Source organism: Onychomys torridus, chromosome 15 (assembly GCF_903995425.1).
Source record: "Onychomys torridus chromosome 15, mOncTor1.1, whole genome shotgun sequence".
NCBI lineage: Eukaryota > Metazoa > Chordata > Mammalia > Rodentia > Cricetidae > Onychomys > Onychomys torridus.
The window spans coordinates 49,948,770-49,969,886 of record NC_050457.1 but is presented as its reverse complement, the minus strand read 5'-3'; the positions used below and the strand labels follow the sequence as shown (position 1 = coordinate 49,969,886).

At 43.6% G+C, this 21,117-nt stretch overlaps 1 protein-coding gene across 2 annotated transcripts in view; it reads left to right on the top strand.

Annotated features, from left to right (window-relative positions):
• The window catches only part of Rai14 (retinoic acid induced 14), a 135,128-nt gene that overhangs the window by 23,989 nt on the left and 90,022 nt on the right, over window positions 1-21,117 (top strand). The gene's annotated exons all lie outside the window — the stretch shown is intronic.

Genomic DNA, 21,117 nt, shown 5'->3' with positions numbered 1-21,117 from the left:
AAGAATCTTGAACTCAGTATTTATTGTGCACTGTTGCTTCATGCCCCCACCCCAAACTCCTGGGGTTCTCTCTCACTTGACGTCCATCATAGAAGACTCAGGATTGGAAGAACTGGGTAGAGTGTCAGAATTCTCCCGTCAGAGAAAATGGCAAGGGGTTGCATAGTGATATTTTCACAAATTCTTACCCCCTAACCTGTAACAAGCTGCATTCCTAGAGCTTCAAGCAAAACTATTACTTGAGAGAAATTTATGAAAGAGCATTTAGCTGGAAGCCCAGATAAGTCACCTTCAAAATACACTTGCTCTATTCATTACCGTTTAAGATTCCATAATTCAAGGTGAGCCTGGACTTCTGTGCTTTGCCGTGAATTTCATTTGGGCAGGTTGACGCTGTTCCGTGTAGGCAGTAAATGGGGGTGCATCTTTATGGCTAGTGTGCTGCGTGCCTACATACCTGCTTATCTCTTAGACTACATTGTGACTTGTCCTGTGTCCTTCCCGCTCTGAGAAGAGGCCAGACCAGATGCTTTCGGGAGGACCACAAAGCACTATCTCATTAAAAACAACAACAACAACAACAACATGAAATCTTAGGGAAAAGGTCGCTTCACTCTTACAGTAAATTAACTACCACTCAGAGAACATGAAGTGGCTTGGGCAAGATCAGGTAGCCCCACTGTTTGCCCCAGAGAGCTCCACTGATGTTACTTCCTCAGGGGCCCCTCCCCCAAGGAAAACGCTACCCTGCTCACCCACTGGCCAGTGGTTCTAAGCCCGCATACCACCTTTGTTAAAGAGGAGAGGCGAGTGCCACACAGTCTTGCCCAGTTCCAGAGACACTAGTGTGTAAATGACCAAATTAGGGAATTTGGGGTGGAAATGTAGCTCAGTGGTAGAGCATGTGCCCAGCATTCAGAAGGCCCTGTGTTCAGTTTCCAGGACTGCCAAGGGGGGAGAAATTGTTCCAGGAGAATCTGGACTGCTTCCATCTGTCCACATTGAGATTATTGTAGCAGGCAGGATCTCATCATGTAGTGGGTGTGATCTCTGAACCTGGGACAGGAGGGTGGGTGATAGGCTCCTATGGTTCTGGTTGAACAATTTTAAACTGGTGGCCACAGAGAGGGTGTTGCTAGAATCTCAGTTTTAAATAAAAATTGAAACATTTCCATGAATTAAAAAAAAAAAATCTCAATAATAACACTAGTAAAAGTCTTGGGCGATTTGGCAGCCAAAAGGTCCCGATTTTGGCAGTGAGTGCTAAGAAGGAATGTCAGAGGGGCAGCCCAGCGGGAGGAGAGCAAGAGAAATTGCATGACCAGAGCCAGCTCCAGGGCTTCCATATTTATCCCCAACTGTTTCCCCAAGCACCATCACGAGATAGGCACATGGAGGGAATAAAGACAGAAAGCCCTTTCCAGACAAACCCCTGTTGCCTGATGCTAACAGACTTTTATACCAGATACTCCATACTCCACTAGGCACTTGATGGGAATTCTTGCCACTAACCTCATGTGGTAGGTTTTATAATTAAGCAGTTTTTCAGATTAAGGAACTGAAGCCTAGAGAGAGGCAACAATTTCTATCCATTCCTGTAGCTCTAAGGTGTGGAACTAGTTTTTGCAGTCAGGTGTTGGAAGGCCAGGTTTCCTGAATGTAGGAACTTGTGATGGAGATTTGGGTTTATGAAATGGTAGTGATCCAGGGAGCAGCTGTGGACTTGGATTGAGGTTTGTGGCCTTGGACAACTGTCTTATGCTTCTGATTGTAGGTCTTCATCCGAAGTTAAATGTGCTGTTGGAGGTCAGGCACACATCTCAGGGATTGATGCTTAGAAGACAAGTAGTTGGTCAATACTTCTTCATCTTGCTAAGGAACCTACAGATTATAAAAGTGAAAGATCTTATCATTTATAGGCTCCAGAGAGCCCAGAGGAAGGAACCAGAGCAAGGAGTGAGTAGACCTGGGAGGCTTGCTTTTTCAGGGTGTGCCTTTCACTTTGAGATGTCTGTATGCATTCCCAGAAATATAGTCCCAAGAAAATGGCTTTACAGATGACGGTGTTCACTTAAATGAGCCAAACTGTAATCTTTACTGAAGCGCGTGGTGTCTCTCAAGTGTCCCGAGCCATTAGACAGCCCACGTTTCTGTGTGTCTTTGTGTAAGAAAGAAAGAGAAGAAAGGGTTCTTTGTGTTTCTCAGGGTAGGCAGCCGAGGATGGTAGATCGGGTTCATGATTACATAAAGGGAAGACAGGTGACCCACTGATGTGATCACATTTCAGCCAGGCTGGGCGGGCTGCAGCCAGGTCACTTTGTGGCCATTGAGAAGGAAACTCAGGAGTAAGCAATAGGATGAGAATGGCTCATCCCCACCGTGGGTGGCCTTCGGGTCACTCTGCTACGGCAGGACCATCATGGAGGTGGAGATTCAGTAGGGGTGTGCTTTCGGGAAGACTCCTCAGCTTGACTTCCTGACTGAGGCAGGCTTATGAGTATGTCATGGGGGATTCAGTGTGATGCTGTGGGCTGTGGTTAGAATCCTAAATATACTTGGGACCCAGGGCTAAAGAGCTGCTTCTGTAGTGGATGCTTGTCTTAGTTAGGGTTTCTGTGAGGAGACACCATGACTGCGGCAACTCTTATAAAGAAAACATTTCTTGATGTGGCTTGCTTACAGTTTCAGAAGTTCAGTCCATTTTCTTCATGGCCGGGGAGCATGGCAGTATGCAGGCAGACGTGGTGCTGGAGGAGGAGCTGAGAGTCCTACCTCTTGCAGGCAACAGAAAGTCCACGAGCGACTGAGACACTGGGCAGTATCCTGAGCACAGGAATCCTCAAAGCCTGCCCCCACAGTGACATACTTCCTTCCACTAGGCCTTACTCATTCCAACAAAGCCACACCTCCTAATAGTGCCACTCTCTAAAAGATTATGGGGACCAGTTACATTCAAACTACCACAATGCCATTCTTTAGTTTACATTAATAACTTGATTTGGGGCATCCTTACAGTTGAGCTAGACCCCAGAGAGGAAGACACAAAAGGAACACAAAGTGTGAGTGGGGGGAGGTTGTCTGAAAATAAGGATGTGGTGATGCAGACCTGACCAACTCATGGGAAGTGAAGGCAGGAAGATTGGGAGTTCAAAGCTAGCCTTGGCTGTGCAGTGAATCTGTCTCCCTACCCCCCCCCCCCAACCCAAGAAGCTGATAAACCTAAGTAGTAGGGGAGAGGTAAACATGTGCCTCAGATACTCAAGACAAAACACAAATAGAACATGGATACTGAATGGACCTTTAAGGTGAGCCTAACTCTGCCCCCAAACCAAAGCCAAATGTGGTGATGCTCTCAGTTTTGACAGTGGGAGGATTGGGGGAGCTTTGTGAAGGTGGAGCTTCAATCCAGGGGGTGGTATGTGTGGGAAGGATGAAGGTAGGGGAGAGGGGGAGCAAAGACTCAGTACGTTGAATCTCAAAATTTGTCCTTGGCAGTGTATTTAGTAAGACTTGATGAATTTAGGAGAGTGCCTCGGTTTGAGGTGTGGCTATGAGAATTTTAGCAAGAACACCCTGAAGTATGCATTCAGTTTTCCAGATGCAGAGGCTGTGACGTTCTAGCTTAGGAGATAAGCCAAGACCGAACCTTCATTATTTATATTCTTCCTGACTATATACGTCTACATCTTTTAGCGTCTAGTGTCATGTGGCTCCTTTACCTCTTTAAATATTTGCAGCAACCAGCATGTAGTTCCATGTGGAAAAATCAGCTGTCATCATGAGAAGTGAGGCCAGAAAGGCTGGGGTTTCCCTTTGCAAGTCAAACATGCCGGCTTTGGGAATGTCCTTGCAAAGGACAATTTTCAGTGCCAGAGTGAAATGGGTAAAGTTTGAGGGATGGGAAATGGGGCTGAAAGATCTTTGTCACACACCTTGAGAAGTGCCATTCCAGTGTGATTGAGGGAGCCAGAGTTTATTTTGTGGGTGTGTGTTTACTTTGATGAAAGATTTATTTCCAGTTATGTGTTCCATTATAATAAGGAAATGGCAGACATAGCATGGAGAAAACCAGAGCAGCCCCACTTCAGAATGACTGCATTCAGAAAAGACTAAATTGATGGTATACCTGGATGTAGCAATATCCAGCTGCAGTCTTCAGCCAAGGAAATACCCACACCCCCTGAATCTTGAGGAACCAGACACATCCTGCTCAGTCAGGATCTGAATTTGTTGCCTGTTGAGATTATAGTTCTCATGAAGGTTGAAAACCGACATTGCTGCCAAGGTATTTCTTTTTTCAAAGAGTTTTTAGTCATTTATAGTAAGAATGCCTGAGTCACCGTGTGCACGCATGCATACACACACACACACACACACACACACACACACACACACACACACACGGACTATTTAGAATTGTGGTCTCTCTGTAGACATACTAGCCTTGGCCAGTCTCAAGCTACCCTCTTTTTGGTGAGACATGACTTTAAAATGTATGAAAGATGACCGGCCCCATTGGGTGGAGACAGGAGTCTCCTCTAAAGACCTGGAGAGAACATTGGTAGGTTGTTGTTGGGCTGCATACTTTCCAGGTCCTGTCAGACTTTGTGAAGCAGAGAATCTTCTTGCTTGATCTCACCTTGTGTTAATTGGCCAGGTGCCATAACAAGGTGCTACAAGCTGGGTGGCCTGAACAACAGGAATTTATGTCTATTGGGTCTGGAGGCTGGAACTGTGGTAGGGCTGGTGTGGAGAAGGCTGTGTGGGAGAGCCTGTTGTGTGCCTCACCTGGACTCTTGGTGTTTACCAGGAACCTTTGGCATGTGGGCGTATTGTCCCAATTCTAGACTTCGTCTTTGACATTCTCACTGTGTGCGTGTGAGTGTCCACATTCCTAGTTGTGATAAGGACACCAGTTACATTGGAGTAGAGCCTGCTCTGTTGACCTCATTTTAAACTAGACTAATATGTAGGCTTTTTTTTTTTATGTAGAAACTCTATTTCTTAATCTGAGTAAGATAACATTCTGGTGTGGAGGCTTTAGGACTTCGACATAAATATTCTGGACATGACACAATTCAACCTATAATACATTTCTATTCTAGAATAGTTTTTAATGTTATCTGTTTATTTTCTGAGACAGGGTTTCTCAGTACAGCCCTGGCTATCCTGGAACTTGCTCTGTAGACCTGGCTGGCCTCAAACTCAGAGATCCACCTGGCTCTGTCTCCCAAGTGCTGGGATTAAAGGCGCTGGACAGTCCTGCCAGGCACTCCCACCTCTGCCAGGCACTCCCACCTCTTTCTACTGAGTACACACAGTTAGAGACCTGCCCTTCATCTTGGGGATGATTTTCAGTGTCTCAGAAGGAGGTTGGAGCATGACAATATTGAACCTAATGCATAGAAGTCGGAGTAAACATTTCTCTTTCTTTTTATAAAAGATTTGTGTGTGTGTGTGTGTGTGTGTGTGTGTGTGTGTGTGTGTGTGTGAGAGAGAGACATGTATGTGGTGTCAGAGGCCAGAAGAGGGAGTTAAATCTCCTAGGGCTAGAGTTAGAGGTAGTAATAAGCCACCCAGAGTAGGTGCTGGGAATTGAACTTGGGTCCTCTGGAACATCAGGAAGCACTCTTAACCTCCTAGCCATTACTCCAGCCCCCAGCAGGTGCCCATTAGTACACACGTGGAGGCCAGAGGTCAATGACATTACATGTTCATACTTTATTTATTTATTCATTTATTTATTTGAGACAGGGCCCCTCACTGAGCCAAGAGCTTGCCAGTTTGATGAGGGTGATTGACTAGCAATCTCCCATGATCCTACTATGCTCCCCACAATTTCCAGTGCTGGGGTTATACACGTGTACTGCTGTGCCTGGCTTCTATGCAGTGCTACAGACTCAGACTCAGTTCCTCATAATTATGAAGCAAGCACTTTTCCCACTGGGCCATCTCCCTAGTTGTAGAGTGAACACTTACTAATTGCTCATGTGCTAACGGTAACAGTGAGGGGCATTCTCATGCATTGCCTGCTCACCACCAGGTACCAGGGGCTGTGCCAAGTCCTTTGCATACTGCTTGTCATTTTCCAATGATAGCATTTACAGAGGAACTAAGGAAGGTTGAAAGTCACTTTTATGGTGCGAGTCTCATATTGGATAAATGGCATGTAGCATGAATCTTGTAAGTTCTTATTAATGAAATAAAACCTGAGGCCAGTTATTGGGGTGAATGCTCGAAGATCAGAGAAGTAGAACAAGCCACAGCTACCTCACCTTGCTAGTTCCTCAGGTGATCCTGTTTCCTCAGACTGGAAGCCTCTGAGTCTTCATCATCCAAATGAATCTCAGCTGAACTGTGCTGCTCCAAAGCCTAAAAGCTTAACCAGCCAAATGCTAAATCAGCCAAATGCCGCTAGTTTCTGGTCTTCACGCCTTATATAATCTACTTTCCACCACCACTCCCTGGGATTAAAGGCTAGATTTCTGGGATTAAAGGCGTGTGGCTTCATGCCTCACTGTTTATAATGTAGCCTTGAACTCAGAGATCCAGAGGTATTTCTCTGAGGAACTGGTGAGGTGAGGTAACTGTGGCTTGTTCTACTTCTCTATCTTCCAGCGTTCACCCCAATAACTGGCCTCAGGTTTGATTTCATTAATAAGAACTTTTAAGATTCATGCTACAATGGCAGGCCAGGAACTAGGCTTCTTCAACTTACAGGGTAGTTTGTACTACTTACAGGGGCGTCAGCATTTGTAAATTTTCAAATCTTCAAACTGTATGAAATAAAATCTTACCTGTTGCCCTAAGCTGAAATAAGCCTGTACCGTGGGCTGGGATAACACACTTTTCTAATATATGCATGCCCTGGGTTCAAATCCCAGCAATACCCCTTCCTCAAAAGAAAAAAGAAATGTAGAGTGATTTTGTACAATGATTTTATAGTATCCAGGCTTGTCCATAGCAGTCAAGCTCACCACCGTCAGTGTCCTTCCTTCCCCTGTGGTAGGGAAAGAGCTGGGAAAATCCTGGGTGGTTTGCTTGCTCAGAGCCACATATCTCAGATCAGCTTCGAAAGGGAGGCCGGACAATGCTTCTGCCTTCACTGAAGCCAGAGATACATCCTGTGTAAGCTCCATGGCTGGCTAAGTGAATCCCAGCTTCGGCCTTTACCCCAAACTTTTGTTTGCTTGTTTTTTGTTTTTTCAAGACAGGGTTTCTCTGTGTAGCTTTGCGCCTTTCCTGGAACTCGCTCTGTAGACCAGGCTGGCCTCGAACTCACAGAGATCCGCCTGGCTCTGCATCCCAAGTGCTGGGATTAAAGGCGTGCGCCACCACTGCCCGGCATCAAACTGATTCTTCTTTCAACCTGATACTTTCCAGCTGGAGACCAAAAGTGAAATGCAGACCCTGACCCCCTAAACTTGGGAAAATCTGGTCTTCAGAGCAAATGAGTCATCTCCACCATAATTACATGTTTTCAATGAGGGCTATTGTTGACCTCCATGTTTTCTTGCTTGACAGATTTGTTGTGCGATGTCTCTTTGGTGATGAAACAGGAATTACTTCTGAATCATGCTGTGGAGGTTCTGATTCTCTGTACAAAGATGTTTGCTGTATAAAGTTGGATAGATTCTCTTATATGGCCATGGGATAGCATTAGCCAAATGTCCAATGCTGTCTTTTAAAGTGTTGGCCTGGGCTTTGTTTCTGCTTGTGTTCCTTCCACAGTTGAAAGGAGGAAGGGCCTTGTGTCTGACTCATAGGATATGTGAGTTCCCATCATTGCTGAGAATGCTTTCCCTGTTTTAGGAAACGCTGCCTGAAAGTGTTATTTTGCTTTTTCATTTTCTTTGGAGCCCATTGAGTCCATGTCTCCAGCTCTTCCCTGGCTCTTCCCTGGGCCGCCCAGTGGGCTGCTGTGCTGGGAGGTGTAGAGACAGAAAGCAAGAAAAAGGCCGAGTAGCCGCATCACTCTCCTTGGATACGTTTACTTTGAAATGTGTTTCCCAATGCTTATTTTTGGGGGGGCGGGGAAGAGAGGGACAACATTTATACTCAGCCTTTGTTTGGGGAGGTTTTTTTGACTCAAGTTAAATGCCAACTCATGAAGCTATCCATTCTTTTGAAAGCATCCTTTTATAACCAGGGAGCTGCATGATTCTGGAACCCACTGGATGTATTAACTAGTGATGGGATAATGTGTTAAAATGCCCAAAATACAGTGGGCTCTGTTTTCCTCTAAAGTGAAAGTTGCGAGCATCCAGAAGGTGTGTATCACAGTTCCCTGTGTGTAGCACACAGTTCCTGGCATAGCTTGCACTGGGCCCCCAGCTGTGCTGCCCTGCTGTCCCTCTATGGCTGTGCCCTGTGCCTGGCAGTAGCCGAGGCCGCTTGTGGCTCCTGCGCATTTGAAACGGTTTAAGTTGAGATCAACCAAAAGCACAAAACATGGTAGCAGATTTCAAAGACATTGAACCCTGCCCCACCCTCATATGTTAAGTATTTTTTAAGACATCTTGTGTCATTTAAAAATAATTGAGGGGGTTGGGGATTTAGCTCAGTGGTAGAGCTCTTACCTAGCAAGCACAAGGCCCTGGGTTCAGTCCTCAGCTCCAAAATAAATAAATAAATAATTTAAAGAAAATAATGGGGCCTGGAGAGATGACTCAGAGGTTAAGAGCACCGACTGCTCTTCCAGACGTCCTGAGTTCAATTCCCAGCACCCACAGGGTGGCTCACAACCATCTGTGATGAGATCTGGCGCCCTCTTCTGTATACATAATAAATAAATAAATCTTTAAAATAATTGCTCAGCAGAGTGCTGATGGTCTAGACTGTGGGATTTTATAAATCAGTGAAGTTCATTTCACCTGGTTCTGTTTCGGTATTTTTAATGTGGTTATCACAAGTTTATTTTATTTTATTTTGTGTGTGTGTGTGTGTGTGTGTGTGTGTGTGTGTGTGTGTGTGTGTGATGTCTTTGGGGGAGAGACTGAGAGGTGAGAGCGCACACAGGCACACCCGTGCCGTGGTATGTATAAATGGAGGAGTGAGAGCCAGTTCTGCCTGCCACCTTGTTGCCTGCTGGCTCTCTGATTGTTCGTACCACTGTGCTGTATACTCTAGGTTAGCTGACTTGCATTTGGGCCATTCTCCTGTCTCCGCCTTCAGTTTTGCCCTAGGAGTGCTGGGATTATAGCTACACACACACACCACTGCCCCTGGCTTTTTATGTTAGTTTCTGGGACGGAACTTGGGTCTTCAGGCTTTGCGTAGCTAGTACTTTTTCCACTAAGCCGTCTCCCTGGCCCCAGAAACTTTTTTAAATGGTGTAAGTCTTCTATTGTAAGACTTCTGTAGTAATTATGTTGGATGGTACTGTTCTGGGCTTGCTGGCTCTCTTGCACAGTCAACATTTACGTTTTCAAGAAAGCGAAGTATACCATTTTCCTTTAAAAAAAAAAAAAGATGTACCCTAGTAGAGCGCTTGCCTAGCAAGCGCAAGGCCCTGGGTTCAATCCTCAGCTCAAAAAAAAAAAAAAAAAAAAAAAAAAAATGTACCCTAGGTGGTACAATTCATTGACTTCTTGTAAAACTCAAGGAGAGCAGGTGATTATTATATTCTCTGTCATCCACAAGACTAGCTGAACCTCAAGGGACAAAGGAGAATGGATATTTGAGACAATTAACATCTCCATAGTCAGTTTCCACACTCTCATTGAAACTTGAATATTAAAGGTGTTCCAGAATGTTCTCAATATTTAGTGACTTCTTAAAGTTTTGAGTACTTTTGCAACTCAGTTGCAAACCAAATAGCTGTTGGTTGTTACTTGCTAATAGTGTTGTGTTGGGGAAAACCCATTGTAGCAGGCTGTTTCACATGAAGGTAAATGCCGTTCCCAAGCTAAGAATGGATGCTATCAGCTAGAGACATTGAGTAGTCAGTCAAGTTTTTCCTTCAAAGCTAGTAATATAGTCCTTTAATTGATCTGATAAGATAAGGGTTTGCTTGAGTGTCATTTATAGCTATAATTTTGAGGTTTCTTACACAGATTAGAAATAACCACAGTCTGATCTCACACCTCCGTTGAAAAGATGGGGAGGAGTTATGTCGTCTTCCAATTACCTATTATAAACTTTACATTATCATGAGTCCTTGCATTCTGTCAATGTGTGTCTCAGTCAGTGTTCTGTTGCTGTGAAGAGACACCATGACCACAGCAGCTCTTAAAAAGGAAAACTTTTAATTGGGGCTGGCCTACAGGTTCAGAGGTTTAGTCCATTATTATTATGGTGGGAAGCATGGTGGCTCACAGTCAGACATGGTGTATATCCAGAAAGAGAGAGTGACCCTGGGCCTGGCTTGAGCTTCTGAAACTTCAAAGCCCTCCCCAGTCACACCCTTCTTCCAACAAGGCCACACCTCCTAATACCACTCCCTAAGTATTCCAATATATGAGCCTGTGGGGGCCATTCTTATTCAAACCACCGCAATGTGTAATTTATGAAATTGTGAAATATTAGTGTTCTTAATTAGGTCAACGAGTTCCATCTGAACCTCGGTGACAGCTTAAGACTCAAGTTGTGGCCCAGCATTCTGAACAGAGCTCTAGATTTGTTCCAAAATAACAATAAAAATAATCTTCACTTCCTAGACTTCTTCTGCCTTTGGCATACTTTGAGATTTAATTAGCTGTCTTGGTAGCCACATTGCCCTCTTCATTCATACTGGGTTTATTAGTAATTCTTTCCCCCAAGATGATTCTTGCTGTTTCTTTTCATACATTGATGCAATCAGCTGGTTGAATTCAAAATTAAGACATTATATTTATCCCACTTAAATTTTACTGTAGTAGTTAAGTTTGTTAAATTTGGTTTTATGTTAGATTAATTGATTTGGTTAGCTTTGGCATCATTTTAAATTCTAGTTCTTATTATAACGTTGGCATTGAGTCATCCACAGTCTTCACAGACATGCTCAACTAATTTAAGTCACAAAAATTGTTAAGCAGCTGAAAGGCTCAATTTTAGTGTGTGTGTGTGTGTGTGTGTGTGTGTGTGTGTGTGTGTGTGTGAGAGAGAGAGAGAGAGAGAGAGAGAGAGAGAGAGAGAGAGAGAGACTGAGAGACTGAGAGACTGTGAGACTGTGTGTGTATATTAAACCTAGGTCTACCTCCTGCAAGCTAGGTAAGATCTTTGCTATTGAGACGTATCTCCAGCCCCTGACGTCATCTCTTCTACAGCCCTTAATCCATACTCTTTGGGGTCTGCTTAGTCATCTTGCTCCCTTGTTTTCTATCCATGTCACGTTCATCCTTTGGTATCTGTATGATATCAGTAATTCCCATAATTGCTCTGATCTTTAATTTTCTCATTTTAATTCAGGTGAGACCTGGATTTCTTTTAAAGCAACATGAAGATTAAGATGAAACCTGGCACATAGTAAATTAAAAGTAAATCCTAACTCCTGGTGCCTAACATCAGTAAGGAATGAATGACCTAAAGATATTTACTGTCTAGCTGAGGTCATATGACTGACCTTTTGCCATTCAAAATGAACTCTAGAGTGTGCACCCCCAGCAATATAGGAGTTTAGGGAAAGCGTTGTGGAAGAGAGAGCTGAACCTGTTGCTGTATCCACTCGATCGGGCAGGTTATGATTAATAGAGGAATCCAGTAATGATGAGGTCTGGATGTCAAAAGTAGAAATGGAGTGAAGAGCTTTAACTAAAGAGCAAGGCTTGTATGGGCAGCTAATAGGAAATGAAGTTGGGAATGGGTGGTTCTGAGCAGTGTTGAAAGCCCTGGGTGGGGTGAGTTGCAGAAGGAGGCTTTGACATGATTATATTCTGGCAGTAGAATGATTGGGGGTTTTGAGAAACTGTAACCAGAGAAAGGGGCCAGGCCCAGGGCCAAGGCTAGGGTGGTGGCTGCTGCTGGAAAGGACAGATTTGAGTGGGTGTGGGTGTGGAGTGAAGAGCAGGGAGGGAACCAGATTCCGGTTGATACTGCAAAGGAAGGTCTCCTCATGTGACCACACCCTGCCAGCCCAGGCCAAGGGTCCCTCATCACCTGAGAAATCTGCTGTGGGGTTATTTTGGCCCTGCCTGTCACTAGGTGGTTTGGCGGGGCAGACACTGGGAAGCAGCAGCTGAAGGTGACACTCTTCTAGCTTAGTAAGGAACAGTGTAACAGTACGGTGCGCCTTCCTGCCAAGTGTAAATCAAGCAGTTTCACTTACAATTTGTTGATGCCTCTGTATTCCAGAAGAGGAGACAGAGAATTGAGGTGTTGCTTTGATAGAGCTGGTGCAACCAACTCTTCAGAGTGGCTTAAACCTGGGGGAGATTTGCCATATCCCATTATCTCTGTGTAGGGGACTGAACTGACATTCTTTCTGAGGACTGTGGTGGAGGATCTTTCCTTGCCTCTCCGGTTTCTGGCAGTTTGTCCCTGCTCTGTTATTTACCTTCATTCCCAAATGTGCACATTGTACACCATGTCTGTGCCCAAATTTCCTCTTTCATAGGAAGTATACTATGCTGATTAAGGCTCACCTTGTTGATACTGAATTCCGTCCGTGCTGACCCTATTCCTCAGGGAGCGGACTTCAACAATTGAATTCAGCTCCTAACATTTATCCCAGTCACCAAACTCAAGTGGCAATTAGGACTTGTCCCTGGGGTCTTGGCTCCAGGGTGCCCAGAGTAAGCAGAGCTGTGGCTGTGCACACACCCATGGATGTTGTCAGGAGGTACGGAGTTCTGAGATTCCAGCCAACTGAGGGAAGGCCTGGAATTGAATTTCAAATTCCTCATTCCTACTGCCAGTGGCAACTGAAAGTTGATAATCCGGGGTAAACTTTGACCAAAACATGCTTCAGTGAGGCTTGCTGGGCCAGTCCAGGATTATCAGTCTATAAAGTTTTGTTGCCAAAGATAAGAGTAGGCGGAGAATATGGAAATCAAAGTGGTTAGACCTGTTTGGGGAAAGGTGGAGCCAAAGGACCTGAGACTTTAGGAGTGTGGGGAGCTATCTGAAATAACAAGGGGTATGATTTCCCCCTCTGAAGGTGTGGGGCATAGTTTTTCTTGGATGGTGGTTCCTGGTTTGGGGATCTTGGGAGAATATCTGCATGCTAGGAGGTGGATTGTATTTTGAGTCCTGGATGTAGTATTTAGTAAGACCCACCCTCCTGGGAGTCACAGGAGTCTGTTACTGTGGATTCCGGCTTCAGGTATATTTAGAAAGCTAACCAGGCTGTTCAGGATGGCAGACAGGTGGGTGGAAGTGATGAGGTGGTAGGCAGTAGAGTCTTGGGTTTGTGGGATTATCATCCCAGCTGGATTCCTAGCAGCAGTCACTGTATTGGATGAATTAATGACCAAAGTACAGAATGAATTACTGACAGGTCACGAACACCATGTTCTGTGGTTGCTCAAGTGTCTTGTTAAAAAGAAAACCCACATAGTATTCTCATGTAACCTGTTGAATCCTCTTTCATATGTTACATTGTCCCTGGGTTTCTTAAAATACCCAATACAGTGCAAATGCTATACAAGCAATTGTTCTGAATTATTTAGAAAATAAAACAAGAATACACACACAAACCCATCTGTATATTTTTGGTATAGATAATTTTTCTAAATGTGTTCAGTTGAGTTTGTGGATGTAGAACTCAAGAATATGAAGGGCTGACGATTTTACCTCTTATTGTATTATTATTTGTTCAAGTGATTGGAGAATCACAATGCATTGGTTATCAACTTAGACCTCATGTATACTAATTAAGTAGCCAGTTTTCAGGAGGCAGAAAAATCTTCTAAATTTAGAAACCTGGCGTATTGTCTGGCATTTTTGTCTTATTGGTCATATAAGAACCTACTTGTCATTAATTCAGAACCTTGCTTCATTGCTAGAAACACATTTAACAGCGCTCAGGTTCAGATTTAGATTGGACAGTTGTCTAATTGTCTTCAACCTCATTTAAAAATTGAAGAAAAATTTATTATTTTATGTGTACAAATGTTTTGTATGCATGTATGTCTGTGCGCCATGTGCATGCCCAGTGCCTGAGAAGGTTAGAAGAGGGCTTTGGATCCCTGGTACTAGAGTTTCAGAGGGTTGTGAGCTACCGTGTGGGTACTGGGAATCAAACCTGGGTTTTCTGCCAGAGCAACAATTGCTCTTAACCACTAAGCCAACTGTCCATCCAGCACCTTCAATCCCATTTAAAGAATATTGTAATAGTATTATTCACTCTTCTACTTGTGAGTTAGTCATAGTTTGTCAGAAGATTTGCTCCTAGTCGGGGAAGAAAGTCTCCAGGGTGGTCAAGAAAGCCCCGAAGACAGTGGCAGGCTCCAATTACCTGGGCATGTGTATTTCCTGAAAGCTCTGCCTCTTTGAGGCTTCCGTCTTCCCCAGATTGTGTTTCCAAATAGCTCTGTTGGCTTGGCCACACTCCTGATTCTTGACCCTTTAATGAAAGCCCCATTAACCAAATCCTGGAAAAAAGGGAGAATTTGTTCTTGTATATTTATTGTGCTGAAGAGTGACCCAGATATGAAAGGAGTAGGCAAATTGTTACAACCCTGAGAATAATGTTCTAGTCATTCAAAGCAAGCTTACAAAATGCAACCGTCAGGAAAGTACATATTAAGTGGGGAGAATCTGAATGACAAGGTTGCATATTATGTAATGACAATGTGCATGAATTAAATACATGTGGTACATGCTACTTTTTGTTTGTGGAGATAAATCTGTGGAAATAAGGACGGTCACAACTATTTCTACTGGAGAGTCACCATGGTGATACTTTTAAATACATAAAAAAAAAAATAGAAGGTACTGGAGTATTTGAAATGAAAAATAGGCCAAGTGTATTTTGTCTCTGCCTATTAGTCATTTAAAATGTTGCAGAAATCTACAAAGCTATTCCATGTATTATTGAGAATAAAAGCAGGTTCTAAATGTGTTTGTGATGGTTGAAAAAAGAATATCTTTTTCTTCCTAGGAAATACACAACACACACACACACACACACACACACACACACACACACACACACACACACATACTTGAGAGGCCTTCAAGGGCAGATCTAAGATTTGTGAAGACTCGGGTTACTTTAACATATGTATGTTTGAGGCCTTTTTCCCCCAAACATTATAGGCCTTGGCTATAAGGCTTGAGACGTGGTACTTTCCTGGGAAATCAGCCCAGGAGATCAGCTTTCACTTCTCCATACTGAAGCAGTCACTGTCTGAGGCCCAGAACAAGCTCTAGTAACTTGCACTAATGTCATGGTGGGTATTTTCTTCTCTTAGTCAAGTGCATCTGTCTCCAGGGGTGATGCTTGGACCATCAGCACACCTGGGGAGCTTGTTGGCAATGCAAATTCGTGGTCCATTTGGGAGGAATCTGTCTTTCTGTGCCGGCCCCTGGGTGGTTTAGAAGCAGCTGAAGTTTGGGATTTTTACCTGGTCTAGTACTTGCTAATCTTTATATTTCTGCACCTACCAAGAAAGCTTTTCAAATGACTGCTTACTAAGGCCCACCCCCCAGAGATCCTACATCTGCTGAGACTGATCAGTCACCCAGACTGGAGTGGTTATGAGTCTTCTTGGGGAGAAGAGGGATATATGGTCAAGTGTGGTGATGAACACGCCCACTGGAGATCTTTCTTGGAACTCTTTTTCCTAAACTCAACCAGGAAATAAATAGTAACTTCTCGGTTGAGTAGTTGGCCATTGTTTTGCGGACGGACTCCGAAGTGTAACCCAAGAGTTAGTTCAGCTGGTCACTTAAGCTCAAGTTCTGTACCCTCACTATCTCTGATCCTCTGGTTCTTTATAGGAAAACGGGGCTTGAGAAAGAAAGTGCCTGTGGTAGGCTGGGTAGTTGGCTCAGTGGGTAACATGCTTCTGTGCAAGCATGAGAACCTGTCTGGATTCCCGTCATCCACATAAAAGCTGGATGTGGCAACTCACATGTATAACTGACATTGGAAGGGGCAGAAAGGGGCAGAGCTGGACAACTCACAAGCCATTCTAGCTGAATTGTTGAGCTCCAGGTACCGTGAGAGTTCTTGTCTTAGGAAGCAAGGTGGACCATGTCCAGGGCAATATGAATTAAAACTACTTGGAGATATCACTTGACCCAGTCATAATGGCAATTGCCAAGAAATCTGACAACAGATGCTGGTGGGGATGTGGGGAAAGAGGAATTCTTATTTGCTATTGGTGGAGGTGCAAGCTAGTACAGTATAGAAATCCATATGGAGGCTTCTCAAGTGACTTCAAATCATCACCCAGCTAAACCCGTCTTGGGACTCCCTGTGGTACCAGGGAGATACTTGCACATCTGTGCATAGTGTTGCTCTAGTCACAATATTAGGGAAATGGAACCAGCCTAGATGTCCATCAACAGATGAGTAAATAATGAACATGTTATACATGTACACATTGGAATTTTATTCTGGTAAAGAAAACTGAGGATTTTGTAGGAAAGTAGGTGGATCTGCAAACTATAATGTTAAATGAGGTAAACCAAATTCAGAAAAAAAAAGATCAACATGTTCTGTATGCTATGTGGATCCCACCCTATAGAGTGTGTGTGTGTGTGTGTGTGTGTGTGTGTGTGTGTGTGTGTGTGCCTGTGTGTGCGTGTGTGTGTGTGTGTGTGTGTGTGTGTGTGTGTGTGTGTGTGTGTGTGTGTGTGTGTCTGTCCACACTTGTGCATAAATGTGAGTAAAGCTTTAAGAACTAAAAAGGAGGCCAGTGAAGGGTAAAAGCAAATGATGGGGAAGGACAGGGGTGGACAAAGGCCGTGTGGGATATGAAAAAGGAAGAGGTTAGGGGACGGTTATAAGTGGAGATGGAGACACCAGGAAAGGAGAACTGCAATCCTATAATAATACTTCATATGCTAATTAGAAAGTTAAAAAGGTGGAGAGCGGTTAAAGTTGACCTCTTCCCGCTTCCTCCCAAACAGGCAAGTGCACTTGAACATAGGGACGTATATGAAACACATGCAGGACCCACCTCTTAGGGAAACGAAGACTAACAAAGACAGAAATGCAAAAGATAGTATTCTTTCTTGTTCCCATTTCCAAAGACTTTGAAATTCAAAGTTCTAGACATTTTGTTTTGCTTTGTTTGGGAGTGGCGTCCAAAGACTGAACTTAGGGCTCTGTTCATGCTAAGGAGGTGCTCTATTATGGACTTATATCCTCAGCCCCTAAATACATTGTTTTTACATGTAAAGAATTTTAAATTATGTGTATGTGTATTTCATCTGTGGATTTGTGTGCCTGAACACCGTGCCTGTGACTGGAGGCATCAGATCCCCTGCAGCTCGAGCAAGCTGTTGTGAGCCACCCAGTGTGTGTGCTGAGAACTGAACCAGTGTCCTCTGCAAGAGTAGTACGTGCTCTTAGTGCTGAGCCATCTCTCCAGCCCCACTTTTGTTTTTCTTTGAACAATATTTCCTTTATCTCCATATTCTATAAGCTTAGTTCCAGAATATGCTTGGAGAATGAAGGGCTTGCTATCCTTACCATGGTGCAGTTTCAGTTACAATGCAGACTTTCATAGTCCATGAGGAGACAGCATAAAGAATTAGCCTCACAACGGAGGGACAGTGGTATGCTTGCCTGACAGTGTCCTCTCCTGTCAAGCATGTACAATGTGGCTAGGGCTACTTCTAAGGACCTCAACTATTTTCTCTTCAGTTTTGTTTTATGGGTATAAATTTTAAAAATATCCTCAATTCTATTATTCGCTTGGGTGTTACACATCGTGGGTAGGGGCATCTGTTTTCAGCATAAGGCTCATGGAATGTGAATACATGTCAGGTATTTCCAGTAGCGTATGACATAGAAGTTGAGCTACAATAAAAGTAGACTGAAATTTTAGTATGAAAAGTGTATTCATAATCTAGTAGTTGTGAGAACTACTCTTTGATTTTTTTTTTCCCAAAATGATACTTTGGCTACATTAGGTCAGATAACATGTTACTCAAGTTTAATTTCACTACTTTCTTTGTTGAAGTGGGCTGTCAGGAAGTATAAATTGTGACTTACAGTGCATTTCTCTTGGGCAGTGGTATGTTAGAGCCTGAAAAGCAATAAGCAAGTCAAAATAGCAGACGTCAACCCTGAAAATGAAATGAGGCTGCTCATGGATGTCTACACTAGAGACGTGAGTCTCCACACTTTATGGCCCACTTGCATTGGCCATTGAGGGATCCACGGCCTCTTTCCTGCCTTTCACGCATGAAAACTTCCTCGCCTTCTTCTGGTGTGTGCAAACAACCATGTATTTGAGGATACTGTCTACCATTTATTTGCTGTGGTTTGATATCACAGATTTCAACAGAATACCTCACCCAGACACATTTTTCAATGTGATTTTTGGCCTTTGTGGCTTGTGTATGCTTGTGATGTGTATACATTTTGCTGTTTTATGCTCTCAGCATGGGAATGTAATTATCCTACCCTGGTGTTTTCCTCCGTCCATACAAGGGAGTTGCCGTTCTTGGAATCAGATTTATAACCACTTCCTTATTTTTGTAATGCTTCCTAATATGCTTTTTAAAAAGGGACTTGACCTTCCCGTAATCCAGTTTTCCTTGAAGTGTTAAATCATCTACTTAAGCAGACTTGGCTTTCTATGACGTATGGAATGTGAATGTGTCTCCATTATTGAAAGTTAACTGAGCACAATGAAGATTTCTTACAAGGTAAACATGAGTAGAATAGCAGTTAAATATTTTCATTTACGTGCTTCCCTCTCCTACTTGAAAGGCCTTTATTCAGAATATAAATGCCCCAGGCTGATCAGTAGGTCTGAGGTTTGTTAGACACTTTCTGACTTCTTTTCTTTTTGAACACTAGGGATTGGAAGCCCCTGTTCCCTGTGCTGGGGATGGTACCAGGGCCTTGAAATGCTAGGTGATTGCTTTATCATGCAGTTACATTTCCAGCCCTCAATTATTATTATTTTTTCTTCTCGGGATATGGTCTCACCCACATAACACAAGTTGACCTGGCACTTGGGGTCCACCTGACTCTCTAGCCTAAGTGCACAGGCCACCAAACCCAGCCCTACATTGATATCTCAAAGATGCTTCCACCATGGAGTTCTTAGTTTCTGAAAGAAAATTTTCATTTCGGGACTCCATTCCATTGGTGCTGGGCCTGTGATGTGATAGGTTATGCTATTTAATATATTTTTAAAAATAACCTGACTGGTCTCATTTACTCTTTGTCGTGGCCTCCGATTACTGCCGCAGCATTTCTGTCTGCTTGAAGTGCCAGCTTCCTGAGTGATGATCAGGGGATTCAGAAGTCATGTACTTGACCCGTCTGATAAGTCAACCTTGAGTTTGGTATTATGGATTGCATTTTCCGAGAAATGTCTTTTTTTCATGCAGCAAGAGATTTTTTTTGCCTTAACAAGAGCCACTAAAAACTCAGTCAAGACCATCAAAACCTCTGTCTTTCACGTCAAATATTCAATTATAGACTACTAAGAGATGATAACTATATAAGCCATGAGGGCAGAGAGGCCGGCTCAACATGGAATGTTGACTACTGGATTGCATCAGAACTTGGCACATATCATTGACAGAACATCAGCTGTATTTATTGACCCAAGCCCTGGCAGTTACTTATTCCCGACTCCTGCTAGCCGGTTTGCCTCCCTGGCTTTCCACATGAGTGAAGTAAGTGCTCTCAGAAGTCTGATTAAGCTTTTAGGACCATGTATTTCCTGTTCAATTCTGTTTTCAACTCCCTGAGCTCTCATCCTCCTTTGCACTCAGTGGTGATTGCTTCGTGAAGAAGGTACGGAAGTAGTATATTTATCTTTACTGGAGCTGTGCACAGTCCCAGAGGCATCTGGAAAAGGAAACACACATCTCAAATGAAGCCTATTCAAGTCACTCCGGCACCTAGGCAGAATGTGTCGTCTTTTAGTCCATGACTGTTCTTGGAATTGTTACTAGTGAAGAACAGGGAAAGAAAGCCTCTGGCCCTGTGGTAAGGATGATTATTATAACTTGCCTTTGAAATATGCATGTCTTCTTTCCCACGTTGCCTTAAGCACAAAACAGACAGGAAACCCTGAAGCTCTGACCTTCTCTAGAATACTCTCTTCCTCCCTTTATCCCTCCTTCCCCTCTCCCTCCCTTCCTTCCTTCTTCCCTCCCTTTTTTCCTCCCTCCCTCCCTCCCTTCCCTCCCTCCCTCCTCCCCCTCCTCCCCTTCCTTCCTCTCTCTCTTCCTTCCCTCCCTCCTTCCTTCCTCCTTTCCTTCCTTTCTCATTTCCTGTTTTCTTTTATTTATTTATTTATTTATTTATTTATTTATTTATTTTTGGGTTTTTCGAGACAAGGTTTCTCTGTGTAGCTTTGTGCCTTTCTTGGAACTCACTTGGTAGCCCAGGCTGGCCTCGAACTCACAGAGATCCGCCTGCCTCTGCCTCCCGAGTGCTGGGATTACAGGCGTGCACCACCACCGCCCGGCCACCTGTTTTCTTTTTAAATTTTTATTTTTATTATCAGTGCTGGAGATTAAACTCAGAACCCAGGGTCTTGCATCTGCTGGCAGGTATACTAATGCCTTGCCACTCTCTAAGAAAAAAAATAAACTTTGAAAAATGTCAAAAGAGAGATTGATAGGAAAGACAGAGAATAGGGTAGAATGGGGACACTTTCTTTATGTCTTTATATATGTTATAAGCTTGTATCGTTTCTAAAGGAAAGAAAAATTGTCCTATCAACCAATTAGGTAGTATAAAAGCTAAGTACCTTCTGAATTTTATCTATTCATAATTGAAGATTTAACTTAATATACTCTTTGGAACCACTTGAAGTGATGGAATTACTAAGTTTGAGGAGATGTAATGTTTTTAAGAATCTGCAGGGGATGGCGAGATGGACCAGTAGTTAAGGGCACTGACTGCTCTTCCGGAGCCATTTGATTCCCAGCACCTATGTCAGGCTGTTCATAACCATTTGTAACACCAGTTCTAGGTGGCCTATTGCCCCTGACCTCCTCAGGTACCTGCACCTTTGTGCACATCCCCACATGCAGACAAACATACCTACA